Below are 12,652 nucleotides of genomic sequence, written 5' to 3'. Positions count from 1 at the left end.
ACCTTGGAATTGTCAAAGCCCGCACCAAGCGATAGAGGCATTCCAATTTTTTTAGACCTTTCATTTTCGCTTCGTTCTGGCTCATCAGATTTTTTCAGGCATTTTTCTCAAATATCTCAATAAGTAAAGGTGTTGCGGGTCGACATGAACTTGTTGAAGAAAGCCCAAGTGAGAAACTCTTGAATGCTATTTTGCAAGATGGTCATGATATGAAGATATACGTTGATATACGTTGATGCAGTGGAGATTTTCAATCCAAGGTTTTCTCTTTCAGATGTTTTGTTGAAGCTAAAGGACATTCTTGAAGATGAGTACAAGCAATTTGAAATGTCAATTCAAGCTCATTGTTTTCGTATCGGAGACCATGATTTTTGTCACCTTACAGATTTTACACAACTATCTGTGGAGAAGGCCAAAGTAACAAAGAGGTTCAGTAGATTTTCAAATAGAACCTCTTTCACATGCCCTTCATTTATTTCTTGTCCAATCCATAAAAAGCATTGCAACCTTGTCCCCAAGGATGTCTCCTTTCTTTTCTTCCTATTTTTGAAAGCAGAAATACAGGATAAAGAGCAACAACCAGAAATTGATGCAGAGAATGAGGAAGAAAACTTCAATGTCACCACAGTATCAAAGTTAGAGAAATGTGAGATTTTAGAAGAGGAAGAAATTGATGTTCAAGCTGAGGAGAGAGAAAGTGCCAATCTTGATGTTGCAGAATTTAGGGCTTCCACTATTACTGAAGAGCCCTCAGAGGAAGCAAGCATATCTGAATCCTCTGTTACTCTTCCAAACCTTCCTTTCTTCTATATCAATGAGAAAGATTTTATTCCTCTTTCCTATCTTCAATGTCTCTTCAATATCAGAGAAGACTACTGTATTGCAGCAATTTCAGAAGCTTGTGAAGTGGTCAAAGACTTTATTGATACAGAAGTAGAGCCAAAGGAAGAGTTTTTGGCACTTGATTTGCAAACATCTGACAACTCATTTATCCCTGCTAATGATGCACTTGCCTTGTGCCTTAAAAAAATGGAAGAGGGGAAACCTTCCTTGAGTGATGAGGATTTTGAGAACAGGCTTATTGAGTTGGGTATTGAGTCTTTGGCAGAGATTTCAAGCTTCAGGCAGATTCTGATAAAGTGGAAAGGGTTGGCTCATGCAACTTGATGAAAGACAAAGTAGTCATTGAGGATGAGTTGCAGAAGGTAGCTTCCATTTAATCTTTTGTTAAATGTTATTGTGATTGTAATTTTTTTTAATTGAGGTTTTTGTCTTGCAGATTGAATTGCTTGATAAGGATGATTTTCTGGGAAGAGCTAGAGGCAGCAGAGTGAAATCTACAGAAACTAGGTCAAGAAGGCCTTCATCTGCTCTCATGCACTACTTGCCTACATTGGATAAGGCTGTGTTCTGTGCATTCCACATGAACTTCTCTGAAGATGCTGAGTTGCCAATATTTGCCTTGAAGGTGTTGTCAAGGTTCATGGGATATACTCCCCTTCAAATAAATGCTAACAAGGTTTTGCTTCTGGAGAGAGCTGCTGCTCTTAGAATCTTTGGATATGCTGCAGGTTTCAATGCCTCAAGAGCAGGATACTTTTTTTGCTACTCTAGCTATGCAGCTGCAGCTGAGGTGTCAAATATCAATCTTCTTGGAGGTTATAGAAGGAGAAAATTTTTGAGATACAGAGGTGACATGCCAAGTAGTCCCAAGAGAATCAAATACTAATGTACACAATATTTTGCAAGGACTGATTTTATTTCAGTAAATATTTTGTTAGAGGTACAAATGTGTTAGTAATCATTAGTCTCTTTCTTGAGGTGTTGGTGTAGTTTCAGATTGCTGGGTCTTTGATCTCATCCTTTGTAATTGCCTCCTGTAGAACCAATTGAATAATTCGTTTAGTGCATTGCTTCTTCTTTGTCCACCTCCTCCTCTTCGGGTACATCTAAAAAAGGAAGTTCTCGCTTGATAATGAGACTTTTCCATTCCTTGTGTATTCCATGTTGCAAGTGGTCCTTCTGTAGCAAAATATGGTCCATGCAAGTAAAGAATATGCTACAAAGATAATTTTTGTTAGTACATTTAAGAAAGTACAAGTAATAAGTTTGGACACACCAATTTATAACTGTTTTGTTAAGTCTGAACACTCACCAAGTAATAAGTTATGTCTTTTTCTCCCCAGGCATCTATGATAGCTTTGATCAAAAGCTTTATTGCTTTTTTGAAATCATCTGCATAAGTATTTGAACCAACTTGTTGTCTAAGGACTTTGAAAAAATTGTCGAGTTTTTTCCAAACTTCCATACGTTTGTTGGCTACATCTGGTCTACTTTTGACATTTGTGGTGATGACACATAGCTGTTTCCAACAGTTCCACATTGCGTTGACTTGTTTGGTGTCATGGTTGCTCAAAAATCTTCTCGCTTTTGCTCCTCCCATTGAAACATCTTGCAGAACATCACCTGTACCTCCAGAAAGAACAGGATCTTTTTTAAGATGCACTTCCCCACCATGAAAACCCATTTGAGAGAGCAAGGCTTCGCACTTTTCTATGCACTCATCTGCAAGTTTAGTCAGCTTAATAGAATATGCATAGTCCAGATGAAGTCTGAGCAATTTGTCCAAGATTCTTATCTCTGCATGCAATGTACATATATGCACATTTTTCAAATGTATTGGTAGAATTGGATCCCATATTTTAAGAGAAGTTGAATAATCGACGACATTCACATTATTTCTGGATGGTGGTTTTCCAATCTCATTTTCTGCAAGCCATTCTCTTGTCCCTGTGCTTGCCATGCAATACAGACATGGATATTTGGTATTTGCTCCTCCACATACACCAAACATACACTTCAACGCCTTGAGGTCGGCACTCAAATGCCATTCCACAATGAAATCACCTATGTCGTCAACATGAAGGTGTTCACCTGTATTTTGGCTCTGAATAACTGAAGGAATGTCTGTTTGTGAGAAGAGCCACTTTAATGTTTCATGACTCTCTACTAGTACCTGAGCTGATCCAATCCACCATAGCTCCATTTCTGATTGAGTTTTGTGGTATGGAGAATCAAGCTTACCTTGACTATAGTCCAATGCTTTATTCATTAGGGATATAGATATTCTTTCCATTTTTTGATATTTTTGGATTTGAGCTTCATCTAATTTTAAAACAAATACAAGTTTTCCTTCACAATCTATTTCCCTTATGTTGTAATACCTCACCATAAAAGATTGGACTTTTCTAATGTTCATCCAAATATTATTATAAACGTTGTATTCAAAAGATGATTTTTTTTTTGTCTCTCATATGGCATTATTCCCTCAATATGGAAATACTCTCCGAAATGTTTAGAAATTTCCTGATTTAACAGAGTTCTGTATTTTCCAACATTGTGAGGTCTAGGCAACCCAAAAGCTTTGATTTTGTAATACTTAAGGACCCTGAACCAGGTTTTAGAGATGGCTCTGTATCCCTTTCTACTCACTCCCACTGTGTCACAAACTTCTTGCATTTGGGAAGGCTGGACTAATAAGTCCATATCTTTTAAAAGATGTTGAAAGACCAGTTTTTTTTTAGTTTGATTTTCAGGAAGTTCTAAAAGTTTAAGGATATCCGACCTATTCATAAGCTCATTCAAAAATCTTACCCTTTCCTGAGCATTAGACATGTCAAATCCTAGAAGGTTAGTAACATGATCTCTTACAAGTTTTAACCTTTTTTTTCTTTGTCCAGATCTCTCTGTTAAGTTAACTACATCCCGCATTCGTTTTACTCGTGCTCTTAATCCTATTGGAGTTTCTTTTAAGGTTTTCAATTGATCATTTCTTGTTTCAAAGACACTATTTTGTTTTCAAGTTCTATAATTTTTGTTACATTCAAAGATGAAGTATTTTGAAGATATGCAGTATATTCTGCATAATTAATATGTGATTGAGATAGTCTTGAACTATAACCAAGTAAGCCATCCTCCCCATCACCAACAAATCTAATCAAATCATGTGGTGTGTGAAAAGAAGGATATCTTCCTGTTTTGGGATCCGGTGGATATAGACTTCCATCTGTCCATAGGTCAATATGCTTCTTTCCTTCGTTGCGAAGATGTTGAGCTTCATTTGCACATGAAAGGGATCTTTGGTAGACACTCCGTGTAGTTGCATACTCTTGGTTGAGCTTGATATTCAAATGAAACTTACGATTAGATGTATCACTCATTACTAACAGAGCTAAAAATATAAGCAGAGCTATTAGAACATGAGAGACACAGAAAAATGAGAATGAGATGTAGCTTGTGAAATTTTCAGAGAAGCAGAGGAGTGAAATTTTTTTGGAGAATGGATAAGAGCGCGTTTGGAGAGAATGGTCTTTTTGCCACGTAGTCACTAAAAGAGGACAAATTTCGAGACGAGCCATTAAAGAGTAGCATGAAAACGATATATTTTTTTAGATTTTAAAATATGCACTTAGATACGTATTCAATCAGATAGATACGCTTTAAATATCCAAAACGGCTAAATTTGGAGCCGTTTTGACCGTCAACATTCTACTAATTAGCAAGTTAGCGAAATTCCTTACACAGCCCATTTTGAGACGTTTTTGGCTGATGTTCTAGATAGACTTGTAATTCTTAGCAAAGTATTTTAGCACACCTTTGTAGATGTGACCTCTATTGTTGGAATCATTAAGAGTAAGATAAATGCACCAAAGTCATATTTTTTTGTGGATCTTATAATTGATGTGAATGCATGTAATGAAGATCGACATGAGTTTTTTATTATTCCAGAGTACGGGCCTCCTGATGGTGGCTAACTTCATGCTCTACAAGCTTCCATTCGAGGGTCTATGTATAGGAGCATTCATATCCACAAGAAGCAGGATGGGTTTGATTTTCTTAATTGTATGTCATTTCGAACATCTTTTGTTGAATTAGTAATAGCTAACTTGAAAGATCGTTTTTCTGATAATAGCATCTTATCTTGCTTTAAGACATTGGCACCTTATAGTTTTCCTCCTAGTAAAGAGGTCTTTCAACAATTTGGGAATCGTAAAATTTTCATGCTTGCATCATTTTATGGGGTTAGAAAAAAGAATTGGGCAGGAGAGGAATTGGATTTTATAGTTCGAGATTTTGAGACAAAAAAGGAGTATCAAACCTTTAAGTTTCAAGTTCCGAAGGAGTGGAAAGAATGGAGCCTTAGAGATAATTGGGTTCCTACAGCTGGAAGAAATGAAACAATGAGAGAAATATCCTATGCTTTTAAGACTAGTTGGAAAGAATGGAGCCTTAGAGATACTTGGGTTGCTACTGGAAGAAATGAAACAATGAGAGAGAAATATCCTATGATTTTAAGACTAGATGGAATAACATTGCTCCAATGCTATAGTATATCTTGTTGTTGAGAGAGGTTTTAATATATAGAATCTCATAAAGACCAAGCTTCAAAATGTACTCAATACCAGAGTTGTAGTCTTTGATGAGAATATCTATTGAGGGTCCCTATTCATTCAAGGATTTTGATTTTGCAGATGTAATAGATTTGTGGAAACGTGGAGCAAAGACAAGCGGACATCTTTATGGTGAAGGTGTTAGGTGGGCTTCACTATATGCACGATACTCAATTATTTTTCCATGCTGTTTTATACAGCGTTTTGTTGTTTATTCTTTATTTGTAGGTCTTCGATTGGGTGAACAAATCTTGGAGGCTTTTTATCCCTTCACTCTACTTTTGTTCCTTGTTTTTTGGAAGTAGCTTTGTACATTTATTTTTGCATGTGTGTGTGTGTGTGTTTGCATGCACATGAATGTGTTTGTATTTGTGTATTTGTGTGAATGTGTATATGTGGCTGTGAGGAAGCATTAATGTGTATAAGTGTGAGTGATTTTAATGTGTATAAGTGTGAGTGAGTGATTTTAATGACTTTGTTTTTTTTGTGAGCATTGGTTTTGAATGTGTGTGTGTGTGTGGGGGGGGGGCTTTTGACATGTGTGTGTAGTCCATTTAATTAGTTATTTCACTTAATTGTGGCCAATGATGATAATGTCCTTTAACTCTTCTCTAATCAGAGTTAGGATTGGGTAGGTTCTTGTAATATATCAATCTCTATGATTTTGACTTCTATCTCTTGTTTGTTCTCTCTCTCTCTCTCTCTCTCTCTCTCTCTCTCTCTCTCTCTCTCTCTCTCTCTTATAGTATATTAAGCTCATGCTTTTAACTCCTCTGTCTCTCTCTCTCTCTCTCTCTCTCATATCTTTTTGTCATTTTTCTAGTCTCTCTTTGATTTTTTAGTCCATTTGTATATTTTTTCTTTTCTAGATATGGTGGGTGTGGTGTTAACACTCTTTGTTTTTCTTACTTTTGAGCTTGTAAATAAAAACCCTCTACCATGTGTGAGGCCAAAATAAACTAATAATCTTCATTGTTTGCAAGGTTCATAGATGTTTTCTATAGTCCACACTTCAATTTAGTTGCCTATTTTTTGTAGTATTATGTGTCAACATGCATTGGTCTCGCATTGGACTCTTGGAGGTATTCTCAATGGCTACAAATTGAAAAAGCGGGACGAAATTTGAGTTGGTCTTGACTGTGAGTGGTTATTTCATACAAACAGCTTTGTTTGGCAACATAGTAAAAGAGGATTAGTTTTAGATTTGTGTTTTTTAAATGGTTTTTGGTTAACTAAGAGCTTCTCTTTTAAAAACCAAAATGATTGTTGTTTTGGCTTTTAAAAACTAGCGTACTTAACATGGCGCCATTTAAAAACCAGCCTGTAATAGAAATCCCAGCTTAAATTAGTAGGGGGTTTTTTCACTTGCTTAAAAAATCATTTTTCGTGAGCACTTTTATGTTGTTTGTTGATTTGCACAATGCTTAAGGGTTGCTTTCATCCTGCATTTTTGTGTATATTTGTGTATCTTAATTTTTTATATATATGTATATCTCATTGTCAAGGTAGCCTAGCATGCCTGGTTTCACCATTGATTGCTTGATCTTATTGATACAATAAGCGCATTCCTTTTCCTGGTATTGGATCATGCGACAGACTTCAAGGACAGCCTCTTGCATTAACTTTTGTAAGATTCCTCTCTCTTGCTTTTGAGGTATAAAGGTGTAAGAACCTTCTCTTCTATTCTTTATACCTCTAGCTTTTGAGGTATAAAGGTATAAGAACCTCCCCTTCTATTCTTGTAATTATTTCCCTCTCTGAAATAGAAGAAAGATCTTGTTTTACCCTATTTTAGCTTAGAGAGAGAAAATATCTAGAGAGAGATAATCCAAAATTAAGATATCTCTAGCTAGTACCTTAATGGCTTATCATGGTGGTGGGTAACCTTCTTCCTTTTGAGTACAAAAAAGTGATGTATGTGCAAATAAGGCCATGTTGTAATAGCAATAATGTTATGCCAATAACAATGATGCAGGCATCTCAAGAAGATGGAAAAAGAAGTGTAGGACAATTTCATAAGGTCTTGGGAGAAAAGCTAACGATTTTTGTTAAATGTCTATAACAATGATACATGCATGTGCCTTGATGGCTTGTCATCATGGGTATTTTGTGCCCATAACAATGATGCATGTTCCTCAACAGAGATGGATATAGAAGTGTGGGACAACTTTGATAAAGTATTTGGAGAAAAGGTAAAATTTCTAAGATTTTTTTAAAACGTGTATAGAAATGATACATGCATATACCTTGATGGCTTATCATGGGGTAACCTTCTTACTTTTGAGTACAAAGTAATGTATGTGAAAATAAAATCCATGTAAAAATAGCAATAATGTTGTGTCTACAACAATGACGCATCAAAGATATACAATGAAATGTGGGACAACTTTGATAAAGTCTTCCTATGAGAAAGAAATTTCAAACTCGTGTTAGTCATAATAACACTTTTGTTTCCTATTTTATAACTAGTTAGTATTGGCTATAACATAGAAGATAATGATGCCATATTAATTTCTTACGTAAAACCTAAATATACTAGAAAATGAGAAACCCAACATTAAAGAAGAGGTGGCATTTTGATACCCACAAGAGATGGAAAAAGTGTCACTAAAACTTTCATGATGTCTAGCCTTCGGCTTCAAGCATGTTGTTGAAGGTAAAACATCTTTAATAGAATAAAACTTACATTGGTTGAATACTATTTAAGATATTGCTGCATGTCATTACTATGAAAAGGACACCCCTTTGAAGTTGCCCCAACCCTTAGGACTGGCCAGCTGCATGTCTTTACTACCAAAAGGACACCCCTTTAAATTTGTGCAGGACTGAGTCCCCGACTCTTGGCCAACTTGATAAAGAAGTGTGGGGGACAACTTGATAAAGTCTTTGGAGAAAAGGTAATTTTTCTAAGATTTTTGTAAAATGTGTATAGCAACGATACATGCATGTATCTTAAAGGCTTATCATGGGTAACCTTCTTACTTTTGAGTACAAAGTAATATATGTGAAAATAAAATCCATGTAAAAATAGCAATAATGTTGTTCCCACAACAATGATGCATCAAAGATCGACAATGAAATGTGGGACAACTTTGATAAAGTCTTTAGAGAAAAGATTAAGATTTTTGCTAAGCGATAATTCCTTCCTATGAGAAAGAAAATTCAAAACTCGTGTTGGTCACAACAACACTTTTGTTTCTTATTTTCTAGCTAATTAGCATCGGCTATAAGATAGAAGATGATGATGCCATATTAATTTCTATGTAGAACCTAAATATATTAGAAAATAAGAAATCCAACATTAAAGAAAAGGTGGCATTTTGATATCCACGAGAGATGGCCAAAGTGCCACTTAAACTTTCATGAAGTCTAGCCTTCCGCTTTAATAGAACAAAACTTACATTGGTTGAATATCATTTAGTATATTATTGCATGTTGTTACTACGAAATGGACACCCCTTTGAAGTTGCAGCAACCCTCGACTGGCAAGCTGCATGTCTTAACTACGAAAAAGACACCCCACCCCTTCTTTAAAGTTGTGCAGCTGAGTCCGACTGTTGGCCAACAAGAAGCTAAGCAATGTAAGCTTTCAGTGGCTCTATGTTCTTGGTTGGGCCTAGTTATTCTTTCTCTTATTTTTATTACATAAGGGTCCGGTATACCCTTCTTACAAACACACACAAACACACAGACTAGTCATTCTTTCTCAGATCGGTCTAATGAGTTTTTGTCTCTTGAGCCTTTAAATCGTATGAGACGCCTCTCATACGAGCGTGCTCGTTCTCAGAAACGAACGTTCTCGTTCTCGTCTCTAAAAACAAAATCAAAAAGAGGCGTCTCACTCTTGAGCCTTTAAATCGTATGAGAGGCCTGAGACGCCTCTCGGTATACTACTATCTGAGTAATTCTCACGCACGTCTGTTTTATTATATCTTGCATGTGGTGATCTGATCTTCGTCGACTTGCTTGGTTTGCAGATTTGAAACAGGCGCTTCCGCGTGCAATTCTCTCTCTCTCTCTCTCTCTCTCTCTCAACCCCCGAAATGGACAAGCTCTCCGTGAAATGCTACCTGGGAAGGTGGATCTGCGCGGCATAACGATTGCCACGGTTGAGTGCTCGTTCTCTTGGAGTACGCACCCCGACAGCCAGCTCTTGAAGGAGATCGTGAACTCCTTGCAAACGGGAGAGGGTCGTATGCGGCCGACGTCTTGTGCAAGCCGGATGCCAGCACGGCCTAGCTCTTACTGATCGTGATCAACTTGTTGTAGCAGAGGATGGGGATGGTGTTGATGAGGTCACCTTGCATGTACTCCTTCTTGAACGAGTAGAGGTCGTCGACCCAATAGACGTGAAAGACGGTGCCGTCTTTCAAGCTGCGGATTAGAGGGCGGTTGACCGTCTCTTCGTCGAACTCCGCTCCTTGAGCGTACTCCATCCCCAAGTCGGTAGTACTGAAGCCGCCGGAATCTGCCCGTATGCGCTTGTACGACTCCACGTCATGAAGGCCTCCGGCGTGGCGCAACGAACTCCTTTCTAGAAGGAGCACATGCAAGGCGACCTCATCGGATCACGATCAGTAACGCCCCATCAGCAGCTCACTCTCCTCCTCCCTCTGCTTCAGAGCTGATGCAGGAGGCCGTCCCTGAAGTCCGCCGCATGATCGAGGACCAGTAAAAGGAATGTGCTCGTTGTATCAACGAGATCCAGCAGTCGAGGGTACTCATGGCCAAACCAGGGATGCTAGGATACCTTGACAACGTTGGGTTCTGGATGGCAGGCAACCTCCATTGGAGCCTTGTTACTGCACGATACGATGGATAGAAACACTAAGCACCCACGATATGGTCGCTAGGAACACTAAGCACCCATGATGCCAAATAAAATTGTCTTGTAATAATAACCAATAAGAAAACCATGGGCTTTCATAATATATGGCGGAATTGATTGATGCCAAATAAAATTGTCTTGTAATAATAACCAATAAGAAAACCATGGGCTTTCATAATATATGGCGGAATTGATTGATCTTGCAGTTTACTAATGTGGTATAAAAAGTTCTTGCAATTAGAAAGGCTTAGTGTGTAAGAGAACTTTCCATTTTGTTTTCTTGGTTGTATCGTTAGCTAAATTTGAAATGGGTTTATTATTTACCTCCCCTTCCCTCTAATCCCCCACCAAACCATAGATTTGAAAGGTGACCCCATAAATTCATTTGAAGGATAGAATTTTAGCCAACTTTTTATTCTAATTAGGAAGGCTTTCCAAGATCTAGCCTATAAACGGTTAAAAAATTCACATCATTAAGGGTGACCCCATTATTATATTTAAGGATAGAATTTTAACCAACTTTACGTGAGAAGTGAAATACCTCTGAAAGGGTTGGCAAGGCATCAATTTTGAGGCTTGGGCTCCCACCACCACCACCTAGGTAACAAGACAAAAGCATTAAAAACTAGTTTCTTTGGTATTTAGACATAATTGTGAGCTAGTGGATGAATGCCTTATAATATAAATTTAACACATATGACTTTGTGATCCCAACACAGAGGTTAAGAATAGAAGAAAGAAAGAATGTGGTGATACATGTCTTACCATTCATCCCTTAAGGGTAAAATAATAAATTAACACCGAATGAGAGATGGCAAAAACACATCATGTTAAGAACTAAAGTTTCTCATGTACACTGACTATACGAGATGCACATACACAAAAAAAAGTAGGATACACAAATACACACAAAAATGTAGGATGAAAGAAGCCCTTAAGCATTATACATAATTATCAAGACGTGTACAACATGACTCTTCATATGGTTGTGACCTTTGAATATACAATTTTTTTAATTGATAAACAATATACGTCTCTTTTATTTTATAGTATACACTCTTGCAAGCTAACAATGTGATTAGCATGGGGAGACCATACCAACAAATAATGGAAAAGCAGAATATTTCGGGTGTTTGGTTTTGTGATTGTATCAATAATCTTTAGTTACGTATTAAGGGGGTAATATTATTTACCTTCCTTTGTGCAAATGCCCACACCACCACCACGCACATCAACACCCAAAAAGAATATGACCAAAGCTTTAGAATGTATTTCAGGCCTATGCATGTCAATACGTACGGTGCATGCATGGTCAAGGCCATTTTTAGAGTAGTATGCAATTCAACAACCTGTCCCAACACGAAGCATGCAACCCCTGAACATGAACCAGAATCAACATAGAAGAGGAGCAAGAAAGGTTTAGTGTGGTAGAATGATCGAGAATTCTTGGAAAGAGCTCAAAGACTTGGCTTGTGTTATCAATGTGGAGCAAGGGCATAATACTTTTGAATGTACCAATAAGGTAACTTTTTGGAAGACAAATAGTTGTAAGCAAGAGATGAAGGCAAAAGCTATAACCTTAGATGACCTGTTAACCTTAGAAGGACCATGTAGAAGAAGAAGGTAAGTCTATTGAACCATCTTTGTGTGTCTTTGTAGTAGCTAAATAGGGTAAACACACGTACACAAGCATCTTTGCATCTTGAGTTAAATAAGGTAATGCACATACATAAGCATCAAGAATCACTACAAGAGAATGAGAACATAGACCAACGTTGTCGAGATAGCCTAGCACCCTCAACTGCTGGATCTCGTTGACAACGAGCACATTCCTTTTCCTGGTCCTAGATCAGCTCTGAAGTAGATGGAGGAAGAGAGTGATCAGCTTGTTGTAGCAGACGATGGGGATGATTTGCTCCTTCTCGAAGGAGTTCGTTGCACCATGCAGGAGGCCTTCATGACGTGGAGTCCTACAAGCGCATACGGGCAGATTCTGGTGGCTTCCGTGCTACCGACCTGGGGATGAAGTTTTGTCAAGGAGCGGAGTTCGACAAAGAGACGATCAACCGCAGCTTGAAAGACGACACCGCCTTTCACGTCTATTGGGTCGACGACCTTTACTCCTTCAAGAAGGAGTACATGCACATCAACACCATCCCGATCCTCTGCTACAACAAGCTGATCACGATCAGTAAGAGCTAGGCCGTGAACTTGCCGCTGGCTAGCAGGCTGAAATCCGGCTTGCAAAAGACGTCGGCCGCATACGACCCTTTCCCGTTTGCCAGGAGTCCACCATCTCCTTCAAGAGCTGACTGTTGGGGTGCGTACTCCAAGCGAACGAGCACTAAACCGTGGGAATCGTTATGCAGCGCAG

General features: G+C 38.0%; 1 long non-coding RNA gene across 2 annotated transcripts; it reads left to right on the top strand.

Moving 5' to 3' along the window:
* Positions 1-5,893: 5,893 nt before the first annotated feature.
* Positions 5,894-10,457, top strand: LOC147636825 (uncharacterized). 2 transcript variants are annotated; one of them, XR_015266268.1, is made up of 3 exons: positions 5,894-8,347; positions 8,923-9,335; positions 9,428-10,457. It is a non-coding gene; the product is annotated as an uncharacterized LOC147636825 (long non-coding RNA). The 2 variants fall into 2 exon arrangements; XR_015266267.1 differs by having other exon boundaries at positions 8,923-10,457.
* The last annotated feature ends 2,195 nt before the right edge of the window (positions 10,458-12,652 follow it).

This window comes from Cibotium barometz, chromosome 7 (assembly GCF_041138505.1).
Source record: "Cibotium barometz isolate CiBa-2024 chromosome 7, ASM4113850v1, whole genome shotgun sequence".
Taxonomy (NCBI): domain Eukaryota; kingdom Viridiplantae; phylum Streptophyta; class Polypodiopsida; order Cyatheales; family Cibotiaceae; genus Cibotium; species Cibotium barometz.
The sequence above is the reverse complement of the archived record's forward strand: the minus strand, read 5'-3'. Positions and strand labels throughout refer to the sequence as shown.